General features: G+C 37.2%; 1 long non-coding RNA gene across 1 annotated transcript; it reads left to right on the top strand.

Moving 5' to 3' along the window:
* Positions 1–10,219: 10,219 nt before the first annotated feature.
* On the top strand, positions 10,220–15,717 carry LOC746489 (uncharacterized). The gene is made up of 3 exons (XR_008548046.2): positions 10,220–10,340; positions 13,149–13,277; positions 15,492–15,717. It is a non-coding gene; the product is annotated as an uncharacterized LOC746489 (long non-coding RNA).
* The last annotated feature ends 533 nt before the right edge of the window (positions 15,718–16,250 follow it).

Here is a 16,250-nt window from a genome sequence, read left to right as displayed (position 1 = left end):
TCATGAACCAAGGAATACAAACGGCCTCAAGAAACTGCAAAAGGCAAATAAATGGATTCTCCCATCACAGCCTACAGAAGAAAATATCTCTACTGACACTTTGGTTTCCACTCAGTAAATCTTCTTTTGGACTTTTGACCTCCAGGAATGTAAAATAATAAATTTGTGTTGTTTCAAGTAACTAAGCATAATCCAGTGACTGCTTTCAAGGAAGTCACAGTTTAATATTTCTCCTTGTTTAGCTTTAAGCGTTTGTAGAATTTTATACCCAACACCATTTCTTGGCAAACAAAACAATCAATAAAGTATTTGGTCAGTATCTCTAATTGGATATAGAAAAAACAGTAGAGTTAAAATGGCACAGAAAGAATTAGATTTGTCTTTTTTTTTTTTTTTTTGGCTATATACTAGTGTTGCAAAATTAACTAACTCCTTAAGTATTAATATACTTATCTGTTATTTCAGAATAAAAATATCTGTTTCACCATGTAAATAATTTTTAAAAAGCCATTACAACATATTCCAGATTATAGTTTCATGTTCATCTAATCTTTGATCTGAGACTCTGACGGTTATTCTGCAAGCTATAATGTATAAGTTAATAGTGTTTTCAACTGCATGTTACACAAACTCCCAAAAGGGTAGATGAAATAAATTGGAGTTTATGTTTCTCACATAGTAAAAATTGTAGAAGTAGGTAGGTCTTAGCATTACTTTGACTGATCACAGATACCATCAAGGAACCAGGCCCTTTCTATTTTTCTGCTAGACTGTCATTAATTCATTGGTTTTCTCATGCTTGTCACCTTGTGGTTGTGAAATAAGTGCTCTATTGTCAGACAGCACATTGTCATATCTAGATTTAATATAGAATTATATTAGGAAGCACAGTGCCAGCAGCAACCATCCCCTTTTATTAGTAAAGTAAAAGCTTCATGGCAAAATATGCCATTACCCCTCTTTAGAGATACTTGGTAAAATAGACAGCAAAGCTGACAAATTGGTAATGCAATTGTCATTTTGGTTTAGACCACTTAGGCATGGACATATGCTATGTAGAACAATAACGGAATCTTGTTAGCTAGGAAGAAGCTATTAATACTCAAAGGAGAGGTAGTTTACAAGTCCTGCCACATATATCAATGATGTTAATTCAAGAACTGTGGGGAAAGATACAGACCAGATGTGGAGTTGAGTAATATCGATACGGAAGGGGAGAAGGGAAGTGCTAGGAAGGCAATGGTGTGATGCTCCACCCCCGGCCTGTGCCCATGAACCTAGGTGAGGAGAGGCACTCCTGCCTTCATGCCCAAATGTTGCATTTCTCAAGGCCACCCTGGCCTGCCACGCTCCCATCCTGTGTCTATAAAAACCCCGAGACCCTAGCAGGCAGACACACAAGTGGCTGGACATCGAGAGGACGTCAAAAGGTGCACACCTGTGGAAGACCACACGACAGATGCTGGCATCCCGGCAGGCAGGCCATCGACTAGCGGAATGAGGCGGAGTTTGGCCAGGCAGTTGGAGGAGGGCCAGGGCTGCCTAGCGGCCTGACTCCAGGGGAAACCATCTCCCCTCTGGCTCCCCATCTCCTGAGAGCTACTTCCACTCAATAAAACCTTGCACTCATTCTCCAAACCCACATGTGATCTGATTCTTCTGGTATATCAAGGCAAGAACCTCATGATACATAAAGCCCTCTGTCCTTGCTATAAGGCACGGTCTAATTGAGCCAACACAAGCCACCTATGGATGGCTAAACTAAAAGAGCACCCTGCAACACACGCCCACTGGGTTTCAGCTATAAATATTCATCCCTAGACACTGCCGTGGGGTTGGAGCCCCACAGCTGGCTCGTCTGTTATCTTCCCCTAGAGGTTTAAGCAATGGGGCACTGAAGAAGTAAGCCACACCCCCATCACATGCCCTGCAAGGGGGACAAGGGAACCTTTCCCATTTCAATATAGATTAAATAATTAGACAATTTAAAGAATTCTGCCAAATGTGTGTGTGCATGAGAAAGAGAGAGAAAGAGAAGAATAAAATATTGGTGAATGTCACAGGCCTACTAGTGACCTTTCATTTTCTCTTCCGAAAATGTCTTTCTTAATCTCATGACTGCATTATTACCGCCTTCTAGTTGAAATTAGTTAGTCATCCTACAACAACAGGTAAGTCCTCAATGTATCTGCTCTCTGAAGAAATGTGAGAAAAAGCATCCAACTTTGAACTGTGTACATCTGAGACAGCCAGGTGGGAGGGGGTCCCTGGAGAAACTCCAACCAGCCTGCCCACTGCGGTGGAGCCCTGGGAAGTTCATGACTTTTGCCGCAGGGAGGAGCCTGGCCCCTCCTCTTCCCATGTGGGACCTGGGATTCAAGGTGCGAGCGTCACAGAAAAATATGCCATTACCCCTCTTTAGAGATACTTCGTAAAACAGACAGCAAAGTTGACAAGTTGGTAATGTGATTGTCATTTTTGTTTAGACCATTTTACCCAGGCATGGACATAATGCTACGTAGAACAATAATGGAATCTTGTTAGCAAGGGAGAAGCTATTAATAATCAAAGGATAGGTAGTTTACTAGGCCTGCCATGTATATCAGTGAAGTTAATTCAAGAACTGTGGGAAAAGATACAGTCATTTTGATTTGCAGAGACTCCCTGTTTCCCCCTTTTCTTCTTTTTCATCCAATAAAACCCTGCTTTACTCACCCTCTCTAATCGTCTGCAAGCCTAAATTTTCGTGGCTATGGGACGGACAAGAACTCCACCTTTAGCTGAACTAAGGAAAATTCCTGCAACATTTTTGGTGCACAAAGTGGGGACTCAAGAAGCAGTGAGTGAAATGGAGATTCAAAACCTCTCGCTGTTGCTTCTAAGCCTTTTCATCCTCGGACTTCTGAGGGTGGGGGAAACCATTTTCCCAACTCCTGTTGCTCCCTGGCCTTTTCATGGCCTTTTCCTTCCTTTTTTCAGGACTGACCTGTGAGCAGCAGTTCCCAGCCACTCCTCCCTCCCTGCCGGGGCTGGGATGTATGGCTCAAGAATCCTGCACTGCCACGTGGCTGGTTCCCAGCCAGGCACTGCAGCAACCTTCCCTTTCTCCCGCCAGGGGGTTCAGCTCCACTGGACAATAATTAAGATTTTCTCCTGGTGGAGGAACCACTTGCCTAAGAATTAGAGGTTCTTCCCTAGGCATTTTTAAACTGTTCTTTTTTCTTTCCCCTTCTCCACCTTGTCAGGAGCTAACTTGTAAAGTTTTTTTCCTTCATAAGATGTTTTACTAGGCCAGCCCTCCCTGACAACTATCACTGTTTGTATTCTCTGCAAAGTTTTGGTTGTGAAATCAAGCCTCCATCTTGTTTTACATCCTGAGGGCATGGGTGGTAACCCTTGGCAAGGCTTTGTTGGGCAACCCTGCCTCAGGGGATGAGCCCTCTCAGGCTCCACATCTGCACTTTTTCCTAGCCCTGTCTCTTAAAGGTTCCCACCCAGCGACTGGGTTTTCCTCTGCCTGTTTGTGTGCATACCGTGTGTAATGTCTGTCAAAAGAGCTCTGATTAATTTGGCCTAAAGAAAGACAAACACTTGGATCTATTATTTTTTAAAGGGAAGTTAAAAGCTGTGGAAGCTTTCAGTTCATGTGACTTTAATCTTTAAGAAATAAAAACAGCCTTAAAAATTATTAGTAAAATGCAGGTCAGATACAAGGTTTGGTAAGTGTTTTGAGGGTGCAAACTGCTTTTGGGGTTTTGAAAACTATTTGATTTGCCAGCTTCACAACTGGTAGGGCCTGGGGCCATTTGGAACTAACCATACCCTTAATTAAGAAGGCAAACCTTGGCTGCACTTATCACACAACTAAAACAACTTACCAAGTTTTCCTTAAAGTTAAAAATTGCTAGGAGTTAACTGAAACTACTAGAAATAGATTTACTTGAAAGGTGTGTAAGAACAGTAAAGTGTGTTTTTTAGTAAAAGTTTATAAGAAGGCATGGAAATGTAAACTTTTGTCTGGGGTTAAAGGATTGTTTTGAGTTAAATTAGGAAAAAGCTGAAAGTTCAAAGAAGCAGTGGAAGAATTGTGGAAATTCTTCTTGCAGAAGAGGTCATCTAGGTGAACATACTAACTAAATTCCAAAAGGAGTAATATATGGTTTTTCTGTAAATTGAACATTGAAATAAAAACATAACAAAGTTTTCTTAAGGTGCTAATCTGCTCATTCACAAAATTTGTAAAGGGTTATAAAAGCTTTTTGCTTCTTAAAAATTTCCAAGTCATCATTTTGGCAAAATAAATAACTTATGGTAATCTGGAATTCTATTTCATAATATCAAGTGTTTATGAAACGTATTTGACAGCCTTCCCCAAATCAAACTTCAGTTTCAAAATTGTCTTCCCTGGCACCTGGCTTTTCAAATACTTCAGAAGGCCCCTGAAATGTCCAGAAAGGAGAGGTAAACAGGATTATTTCACATATTTAGGTACATGGGATTGCCAACATGATGCTCAATCTTCTTTAGGTTATATCTCGGTGAATAATGCTAATATATGTTCCAAAATTTATGGGATTTCTCAAATTCTAATGTCTGAGTATGTGCTATCAATCATAATTAAGGTTGTTATGTTTAAGTTATTGTAAACCACAGAGATAACCAAACTTCTTTCTCAATTGTGTTTCTAACTGTAACTACCCTGGATATTTTGCTATTCACAGAAAATTGTTGTCTTATTTTAATGCTTTTCAAAAAAATGGTTTATAATAAGCTGTAGGACTGAAACAGGTGCTCTCAAATACAGGCTTCTGGTAACATTGGAGATTGTGATGTTAAAGGAAAATGTACAGGACTCATGAAGAGCTAAAATGTCCATGAATATCAAGAAAACAAGAGTTAACCAAATGGACTGAACTCAGAAAACTGAAGCAACCTTTTTAACTAACCTTTGCCTGGAATATTGCTGATCCTTTTTTTTGTTTTTCAGACTCAAGGAAATTTAAACTATTTACTTAAACTATTTAAATTATTTATGGCCTTTAATAATTAAGTAAGTTTCATTCTTGGGATCAAAATTTGGAGCATGTTTGTTTTTCTCTACCTGGTTCCTCTAAAATTTGGAAACTGTCTGTGAGTATTCTTAACTTATGGCAATATAGTTTGCATCAGTGCAAGAAGAATTCATTTTTCTTTTGCTACAAGACACAGTTGGAGAATCTGGTAATTTTACCAAGGCTTTGACTGGAAGGGTGTGCTTCCCTTTAAGGAGTCAATCTCTCCTTGCAAAGTCAATAAAAGCCCAGTGGGCAAACTGGCCTCATACCCTTGCCTACATGGTCTCTGTAGAGGGTTCCTGACCTGTATTCAGTTAAGAATGTCACTTTCTAACAGGTCTAGGACCTCCACGTTTATCTTGGGACCTTAAGAGGAGAGGATCACCCAACTCACAGGTGTTTGAGGATACTAACCCATGGCTGGGCTCAGCTTTAAAAGGTCTTATCTGAGACTCCTTGTGCAACAGAATTCCATCAAACCCAATCCAAAAGGCCTAGGTAGAAATAATTATTCTTGCTGCACTTAATGCAAATAATCAGGCCAAATATAAAACGAAAGTCTATTTTGCAAACAACTCAGTCCTACAATGATTCATTTTTTAACAAACATGAAGACTGGAGAGAGAGAAATTATGTTCAAAATGTATATCTTTGTCATTAAATTCTAAACTCACTAGTTCTTTTTAAGTTTTCATCTACATTTTAGACTAATCCTGCTTGATTCTGTGAACCAACCGGCAATCCCTGGCTGTAGCTCAGAAAGAACAAAAGGGATGGGTAATGTAGAAATCCGGATAGATACTCTAGTTCTGAGCAATTATCCTGCAAATCCTGCCAAGTGATAGAATAAATAGGGAATAAATACAGTGCCCATCACCCGGAGGTTTCCTTTTTGGGAATGTAAAACCAAGGGAACTAACCAAAGCCAAGCACCATGCACCAAAATTCTAGCAAGCATAACTCTAGCTACCAGTTATCTGGATGGGTCACAAGACATTCTTTCCTCTTCCTTGTTGGAGGACTCAATTCCACAGTTTCACTTTAGCATTCAGCTTATAATGAGTCCATGTAACCCCTCAAGACACATTTTTGTCCCAAACTCAATTCCATGCTTCAGGTCAAAGCCCTAGGGAGGAAAACTGGATCTGAGGGATCCAGAGGCAAATGACAACAGAGGTTAAAAGGCACAGCACAGGTGATGACAGAGGTTAAAAGGCACAGCACAGCACTGCCGATTAAGCCAACCCCAAGCCTCTTGTTTCATGGATAAAGACCACATTAATACTGATGGCATAAATGAGGTCTAGGGAACTCTAAGGCTACTGACAGTAGGTGGGAAAGAGACATAGGTGAGAACAGATAATTCCTATTCTCTAGGCCCCCCTGCTTCATGGATGCAAGTCGCTTTGACACCTATGGCGACACCTACCAAGGTCGCCTGAACTGGGGGATGGAAGGACAGAAGAGGGAAAAAGGATGCTCTCTCTCCCACTCCCTTACACCTGGGTATCTGTTAGGAAGAGAAGGGAACCAGGGATGCCTGCTCCCCTCTTTCTCATCTTGAGTCTGTACCCCTTTTGAATGCATCCTCAACCCATTGAACTCCTTTGAAAAAATGCCTTCTTTTTATTCCTTTCTCCTCCTCTGTTCTCTCTTCACTAATAGGTAACTGACTCAGTACTATGGGACACTCCCCTCAGATACATCTTCCAAACTGGAAAGAGTTAATTTCCCAAACCTTAAACTGGTTGGCTTAGGATAGGGTTCAGGGGAAAGGAACCCAGAAGCCTGACATGCCAGCAAAAAGGTAAAGTTTTGTTAACTAGTTGGGCTTTTGGCCTCCCTCTCCCAGTGCAAACTGGTAAAAGGCTTCAGAATTTTTGAGCTGTCCTTGCCCCTGCCCTTGTTTCATTTTGACACGTTTCCTAATAACCCCCTCTCTGTTCTTACCTTCAAGTCATCAAACTCCAAACAGTCATGCAACGGGAGCCTCTGAGGATGGCCCCTTCTGCTGGGAACCCTTAGATCGGCCTCTGAAAGAGCTCTGACTGCTGTTTCCCCAAAACAACACCCCCTGGCAGCAGAAAGAAATTAATATTGGTCTTCGTCCTTATCCTCATGCTAACGGCAGTTAGATGTACTTCTTTAGAGGGGCGAATGAGACAGCCAGATGGGCGGGGGTCCCTGGAGAAACTCCGTCCAGCCTGCTCACTGAGGTGGAGCCTCAGGAAGATTCCACCTGTGCAACAGGGAGGATCCTGGCCCCTCCTCTTCCTGTGTGGAACTTGGATTCAAGCTGAGGGTGGGAAGCACTCAAGCTTGATACTCTAGCCTTGCAGAGATTCCCTGCTTAGCCCTTTTTTTCTTTTTCACCCAAAAAAATCCTGCTTTACTCACGCTCTGCAACGTCTGTGAGCCTAAATTTTCGTGGCCGTGGGATGGACAGGAACCCTGCCTGCTTTAGCTGAACTAAGGAAAAGCCGTGCAACACATCCAGTAGGATCTACCTTCTATGAAGGTGAGGGTCTACTGAGGATGAGTTAAAAACTAATGTTGATTTTATAATTTTATGAGAGGTTATATTTGGTTTTCTTAACATGGTGAGTTTCATAAGTTTTGTCCTTTTTGGAGCATCCATTTTTTTTATTATCTCTTTGTTCTCCAAAAGTAAAATTCAAAGAAATTTCTGAAATTTCCTCTGATAATGCTGTCATATTCCAAGAAACATTATGGCTGTTTTGTTTTTGTTTTGTTTTGTTTTTTGAGATGGAGTCTTCCTCTGTTGCCAGGCTGGAGTGCAGTGGTGGCATCTCGATTCACTGCAGCCTCTGTCTCCCGGGTTCAAGCTATTCTGCCTCAGCCTCCTGAGTGGCTGTGATTACAGGCGCCTGCCACCACGCCCAGCTAATTTTTGTATTTTTAGTAGAAATGGGGTTTCACCATATTGATCAGGCTGATCTTGAACTCCTGACCTCGTGATCTGCTTGCCTTGGCCTCCCAAAGTGCTGGGATTACAGGCATGAGATTACGGCTGTTTTTTAAAATCAACTTGCTCTCTGCTTACTAGCAGTTTGGTGGTCACTGTGAAAGTAAGTTTTTGCTTCATTTAAACATATATGATACACAGTAATTATCTTATTTGTTAAATCCCAAATAATTGTTCCCCAAATTTAGATATCTATTCAAATCCATCAGACAATAGTCTATCAACCAAAACTAAATGAAAGCAATTTGAATTTTTATTTTCTTCTCTCTTGAAAAAATTTAAATATGAGTTGTTTACAAAATATTTTTAACTCCCGTCTTAAGACTCTATCTAAAAATCTCAAAAACTCTACTGTTTACTAAATCCACTTTACCTTTTGGTACTCCTGACCCATTTCTTTACTGTTTCTAGATCTATGTTTCCTAATTGTCCTTTTCAGTTGCAATTAATAGACTTTCATCTCTTCTTGTTTTTGTTCCCACACATTAACCTTGAACTTCATAATAATATTCAGGAGAAACAGGGCTTGACAAATCCTTCACAGAATAACGGTGGCAATAGCAGGGATTGGATTTGGAAGGTAAAGGGAATACCTACTACATGAGAAGATGCTGTGACCACCTGTACATTAATATCTAAGGATCTTACAATACATGATAACACTGTTTTCTTAATTATGTTAAACAAATCAGCAGTGGTGTATAAGCATTGAAAGACTGAAGATACAAAAAGTACTGAAAGTCCTAATGGGAAATGACAGTAGAAGAAAAAAGTAAAGAAGAGGACATAAAAGGGAAACCAATAGTGGGGAAGTGAAACTGAAGAGATGCAGTTTAATGGGCGTAAAGTTTCAGTCATGCAAAATAAAAACAGTTCTAGAGATCTACAGTACAATATGATGCTTATAGTTGACAATACTCTATTATACACTTAAAAATTTGCTAAGAGGGTAGTTCTCATGCTGTGTGTTTTCTTAACCACAATAAAAAAAATCACTGTGGCATGAAAAGGGTTCAGGGGAATAAAGATTTGGATCAGCTATTTACACACCATTTCAAAACAATGGAAATAAAAACTTAAGAAAAAAGATGGAAATCACTAGTCAAAGAAGCTAAGTTAGTGCCTTTGGTGGAAGCTTGTTTGCCTGCAGCAAACAAGGAAATAAACCCTGGATATCAGTGAAAGCTAGATATTTTGTTTGGGGCAATGATGTTTAATGTATTAAGGGTGACTGATCAAAGAAACCAGTGTAAACGTCCACAGCCTGAGGTTTCCCAGAATTGTTCAGTGCCTATGGTATTCTCTCTGTTTAACAATGATTGTGCATGTGATACATTATGGCTTTTTTGTTGTTGTTGTTAAATCTCAACATAACTTTTTGGGAATAATACTTGATAAAATTCCGGGTATTCCAAGGAGTTCTAGTTTGAGTAATATTAGTTTCATAAAACTATCTAGGAGGATATATAAAAGGTGTCTCTATTATTATTCTATATATAGCCTCATGATATCAGAGAATATCAGAGTTGAAAGTGACTCTGAAGGTAATTGAGGATAACCCCCTGTCTGATGCTTGAACAATCTCTACAATATCACAGACAAGGTTATGGAAACAAGTTTTTGCTATCAAGTAAGAAAGAAAACTTCATGTAAATACAAATTAAATTCTAATTTATATGTGGAATTTTCTCATAACCTGAATTATGTAAGTGCAAATTAGTTCTAATTGTTAAACAAGTAAACAAAATAATTGTTAGTTATTAGTTCTAATTGTTAAACAAGTAAACAAAAATAATTAAAAGTGAATGTGAAGTCTCAACAAGAATTCATATCTGATGATATCATTACTCACAAAATGCAGCTACCATTTGGATGGAGAATATTAAAAATTCAACTAAAAATAATGTATTCTATCATATTTCAGTTTTCATCGGTAATAATAAAATGTTTGATAAAAATTAAAATAGTAAGCTCATAAGTAATATAATTATTTGATATGCCAAAAATAGAGTCTCATAACGAAATAACAAGAGTGAGGGAGTACAAATGTTTCAGTGATGCTGATTAAAGTGTAACTGCTTTTCAGGGAGGAGGAAATGAAACCAGGATGTTTTGAAGAAACAATGTTGAGTTTTGCATAAATAAAGAAGTAGAATGAAATTGAAAAGAATTGGGTATGTTTATTGCCGGAGAGTTTCTGCAATATGCTACTGCAGTCCATATGCTTATCAATTATGAGGATTTTTGGCTTTCGGCTCTGGAAAATATGAGAAATATGGGCAATTACTCTCTGAAGAAAGGTACTCTTTAATCATCCATATGTTATTAATGCCCAGCAAGGCAAGGCAACTTCTATTAAATGAGCAGCCAATAATGCTTTATTAATATATCTTTACTAAAGATCAATCTTTGGAAATATTGTCACATATAGCATTAACCCACAACTGTACACTTCATTTTATTTTTCACTTAAATAGAAATTATATTAAGCTTATTCATTACTATATGTTAATCAGTTTGCAAAGACATCTTCCTGCTTGTCCATAAGCAATAAGCAAAATTAATGATTTAATTTTTATTTTAAAATTCTTCATTGTTGACAACTACCATATGTTTTAAGCAAAGTCATTGGGGTGTGTGTGTGTGTGTGTGTGTGTGTGTGTGTATTTGAGAGGGATTGAGGAAAATAATGCAATTATTATATAAAGTGATAATGTATAGATTGAGGCATAAAGATTAAGTAGCTTAAGATAATGTATTCATTCTATATGTGCTTTTCTCTAATCATCTATCGCTCTGTAGTTGTTCTACATGTAAGCACTTGAACTTGCAACAAAGTTGTGAAATAATAAATGCACTATTAGCAAAGAATAAACCTCATAGACATTTTTCAGAAACATTAATTAGGTCTAATAACATCGAGCAATAGTGATATTCTACTACTGTAGGATTTTTTTTTGTCTCCCCTCTACTCCCGTTTTTTTGAAGACAAAGAAATTTCTTCAGTTTTTTAGAGTATGCTTTTGGCACGAAAATTAAAGATACTTGTTTTGTTCCCAGGCCTGCCACCGGCATGCTGTGTGATGCTCTTATACTCTCTTTTCCTCAGTTTCTCCCATTACTGAAATAAAATTGTAATGGTTGCCACTTTAAAATCTCATAGGGTTGCTCTGAGAAATAATGAGAATAGCGTGGAGAAGTTTGACAGAATGAGGCAAGAATTCCTGAACATTAAAGAGAATTCAATATAGATGTTTTAATAAGAAAAATGTTTCTCTTAAGCAGTTGCATAGCAGCGTACTGTCTGATTTTATTAGCTATTTCTCACTAAAGCCTATTAGGGAAATTTGGTTATTCAGGCCATTTTAGAAAAGAAAGGAAATTTAAATATTCATGGAAAAAGAGTGTACATGACCCTTGAAAATAAAGCATTATGAACCAAATGGAAATTTTCAAATGGTTTAGGCTGTTACGTTTTTAATTCAAGCTTGCTTTATTATCAAACATTTTAGCAACTTGAAATTTTACTGTAATATCTAAAATTCTTCAGAGAAATTCCATGAAGCTCAGAAATTTCTCAGTACCATATGTAAATGTAAATGTAAAGAGCAAGAAATAATCAATTTATAACAAAGTATTTTTTGTCTCAAATTCTGAGTACCAAAGTTGGCTCTTGTTAATGGAATGTTTAGATAGAATGATTATAGGAATGAATATTGGAAATTCTTGTCCTGTTTTCTTCATTTTTTTTTTTCTATTTCTTCCCAGAACCATGAGTGAGTGATTGGGCATATATTCATTTCATGTCATATAGTGTAACAGAGAGTTTTTATTTTATTTTAGTTTTCTGGAGAACTACTTAGTACATAGTAAACTATTCTCTCCCTAGACAAATATAAAACCTAGGTTACAGTAGAACCTTGAAAAGATGTCAACTGAAATAACATATATGTTTGTCTTGGATTTTTAAATTGAAAGAGAAATTGCTGCTTTACCAATCACATAATTTTGTTTTATGACTAAAGCTACTTTAAAAACTAGACTATTACTTATTTTCACAAACTGTAACCTGAGATAGTTTTAGGTACTTGAGTCAGGTATATCTTGGTTATACCTCCTCCACTACTTACCCCAATTTTTTGCTTAAAATTTTCCAAAGAGGTTCAAGAATGATAAAGGCTATAAGGTGCTTCCAAGGGATGTATAAAAACTGAGTAAGGTATACAAAATAACTTGTGCAACATTTCTTATTGTATTCAATTTTTTCAAAGATATTTATACATGACACTTTGTAATATTGTGATCACTTTCCAAAATAGGTATGACCTATAGAAAGAAGTTTTAAAATGTTTCTCATACATTACTTCTCTCTGAGATTTCAAATGCAACTTCATGATGACCTTCATAGAATAAAAGTGTTCCTATTTGTACTCTACTGTTTTTATTGTTGCAGTAATGATGGTGGCATATTGCTTTCTAAAAGACACATAGTAAAACAGGTTAAAAAAAAAAGTCTCATCAACATAAAACTTTCTTTTCCTGCATGTATACTTCCAGGCAACTAAAAATAATAGTTCCAAACTAATTTGAAATACCTATGGAGAGACAGAGAGTACAAATGAATTTGTCATAATTTGAGAGGGAAATGGAGCATTGTTTGCTATCATCTGGTGACAGAAGTGAACAGGGCTAATGTTCTTCCCATAATGAAATGGAAATGTTTGTCAATAGGTTTGATGTACACCTACTACTTATAGGAGCATTACCTTGATATTTTGCTTTAAAAAATGCTGTTTTTAACAGCATACCCAACGACTGATGGTTTCATATCTTTCTACAGTGTGCTGGGTTGGTATTCTGGAGCCAATGCACATTTAATAATGAATGTTTTTTCTTTTATTTCTTTTCTTTCTCTCTCTCTTTTTTTTTTTTTTTTTTTTGACAAGGTCTGACTCTATTGCCCAGGCTGAAGTGCAGCGGCACCATCTCAGCTCACTGCAACCTCCACCTCCTCAGCTCACGTCATTTTCCCACCTCAGTCTCCACAGTAGCTGGAACTACAGGCATACACCACGTGTGTTAGGCTAATTTTTGTATTTTTTTTGTAGAGATGGGGTTTCACCATGTAGCCCCGGCTGGTCTTGAGCTCATGAGCTCAAGCGATTCACCTGCCTCAGCCTCCCAAAGTGCTGGGATTACAAGTGTGAGCCACCATTCCTGCCTCTATACCTCTAAAGGTATTAGTTTTCCCTCAGTTGCAAAAAATCATAAATGTAAAATCATGTTGGCTAGTTTCTCTAACTCTTCTATAAAATCAATTACTAAGTATTGTAGACTCTTCTCAGATAAGTCATCTTCCAAATATCTCATCTTTTCCATTCTCCCTGCCATTGTTCTAGTTCAGAGCCTTATTACCTTTTATGTAGAATACTTTCATAGACTTTCCTACTATCATAGTCTTGCCTTCACATGTGTCCTCCGGAAGATTAATCTTGTGAGGCAAAATATTTGACCAGGCTCAAAATAATTAAATGCTCTCCTTTGTTTATAAGAAAAGTCAAATGCTATAAACTGATGTTCAGTTCCTGCCATAATCAGGCTTCAGTGAACTAACTACTCATTTATTACTAGAATAAAAAATGTATCTCAAATAATTTATGTGCTCCTTACCACCTCCCCCTACATCCTTACACTTAATCATTCTCAGGGGGCAATTATATCCACCATCCAAAACACAGCTCAAATCCCATTTCCCAGTGAACCGTCACTCCAACAACTGATCTGTAAGTTAGCTCTTTTAAGTCTTCACTGTTCTTACCACTCATTTGGCACTTACAGTTTCCATTTGGTGAGCTGTTACTTAAAATTCAGTAAACCTTCTTAATCTCCCTGGGGAGACTTTAAGGTCCTGGAGAAGAATACTCCTTTCTTTTGTATATTAAATTCTACAAAGTACCACTGGTAGGTTTCAATAAATATTTTTATAAAACATTTAAAAGAGCAGGAATAAAAGCAACAACAAGAAAAGTGGCAACAGATGACAAACCTTGGCCACTTTCTAAATCTGCTCTGATGAACCCTAATAACAATCAATTAACTCACTATGAGGTTTGTCTTCATGCTGATGTACTAATTCCTGATAGTGAGCTGAAAATACAGACTTGAAATAGAAATTTACTTTTCCAGATATAATTCCATTGTGGTAGTTCATTTCATCACAGATCTTCTACGTGGCTCATTCTCCTTTCTTACCCTAGAAAGACTGACCCATTAAATCCCACAAAGTTCTCAAGATAATTTGGTAGCATATACGTAATAACTTCCATCTGAAAAGCTCAAAACATAACATCTAATTCTTGTTAGAACAAAAAACTAACAATTAAAAATCCGAAGTTAAAACCAGATGAGAGAATGTTTAACAGAATGACCCTAGATTGCCTAGTAATATGCTGCAGAGGAAAAAAAAAAAAAAAAAGAGGAGGGGAGGGGAGGTCACCTATCTATGTAGAGCTTTGCATTATAATGATAGATTTAACTTCTTTTAACAATGGAAACTTTTTGAGTTTACATTTGGAACAAAAATAGTAAACTACTCTTAAGAAGTATAGTATGAACAAAATACAAGGGAAATCAGTAACAGAGCCATAACAGAGCCTTCCACTTTAAATAGTTTGGTAAAGTTACATACTCCAGTTTCCACTAACTAACATGTGTGAAGTCTAGCTCTCATTATCATAAATGTTTTGAAAGTATAATGCTACCTTTGTAGAGGCAACTCTGCTTATGAGATACTGGAACAAGTTGATTCATAAGGTACTGAAAATGATAATCCAACCCTCTAGAATAAAACATACAAAACATCCCCCAATATTATGCAAAACTATTTCTGATGAGAATGACTCTTCATTCCTGTCTTATATTACTCTCCTGCTCTATTCCATTTAGAGATAAGAAAATAGACCTTCTATAAAAATGTCTCCTCAGGGCTTATGAAACTTTTGTGAGAGTGAGAGAGGGAAGAAGAAATTGTTCATAAACATAATGGGGATCACTTGGCAATTACTATCTCTACTTGTCCAGTATCCAGTTGTTCTAATTTTAGAATTGCCAAGTCGATATCTACTTCAGATAAGAATTGGAAACAAGTGAAAACCACATAGTTATGATCCTGCTTTCTTTGCCCTTTCTCCCTGCTCCCCTACATGTAACCTTTCACATATTTATTTTGCTATCCACATTATTTTTGAAGTATGTTGTTAAACCTAAGACCTCATAAAGTAAATCCTTAGAGTTGTGAAAAAAGAAAGTGAGGTCATTTTAAAGTTGTGTGGCTAATTTACAATCTGAACGTTTTTGCATTTTTCTCATGTTAAAGAAATTTTAAAAACTTATCAATAGATTTCTTTGTGGCTTTTACTAATGAAGTTGTATTTTTTTTCTACCCATGGTAGGTGTTGAATAATTTGAATGGGAATTTGAAGGTCCATGGCTTCCAAACCAGCAGGAGTTAAGGCTTAATTGCTTGGAAATACATTTTCATGGCTGATACCAGTAACAGAAAAATGTCTGTATGTCAAGAGGCTCTGTACTAATCAGTTAACCATAACATGTGCCACCCCATACCTTGGGCCAATGTAACTGTTAACAGCTTGAAGCTATTAAAAATGTACCAATGGAGAACTTTCTTATACTTTTTTCACTAATGTGCTTCTTCACTCTAAATAAAGGAATAGAGAAATTTTATACTTAACTACTGTCAGAGAAAAGGAAAGTACATTCGCCTAGTTTGAGCTTCAAAACATTACATCCAATGGTGTTCATTAAGGTAACACTTTGAAAGTCACTCAATTACTAATATGCTCTCTCTGCGTCAACTCAGAGGCTGCCTATTAGATCTAGTTACACTCCAGAGACAGGGATTTGCTTTCCAGCTCTAGAGATCAGGTCAAGAATTGCAATAACAATTAGTAATTAGTAGTTAGATCTCAATTTACCACATTAGAAGGTCACTCCTCTGAAGCATTTGGTCTCATGAGAGGAAAGGAATACAGGAGACCATCAACTGTTGACACTTTGAAATCAAGAAAAGAATCTAAGATTCTCCTTGAAATTCTTAGGCACTTTAAGTGTAAATTTCTTAAGATCTCATTTTTATAGAATTAATTAATGGATTTAGGTCTAAATCCTAGGTATTACAGCAACTCATACTG

Source organism: Pan troglodytes, chromosome 1 (genome assembly GCF_028858775.2).
Source record: "Pan troglodytes isolate AG18354 chromosome 1, NHGRI_mPanTro3-v2.0_pri, whole genome shotgun sequence".
NCBI lineage: Eukaryota > Metazoa > Chordata > Mammalia > Primates > Hominidae > Pan > Pan troglodytes.
Note: the sequence above shows the minus strand (reverse complement) of the source record. Positions and strands in the feature narration are given on the sequence as shown.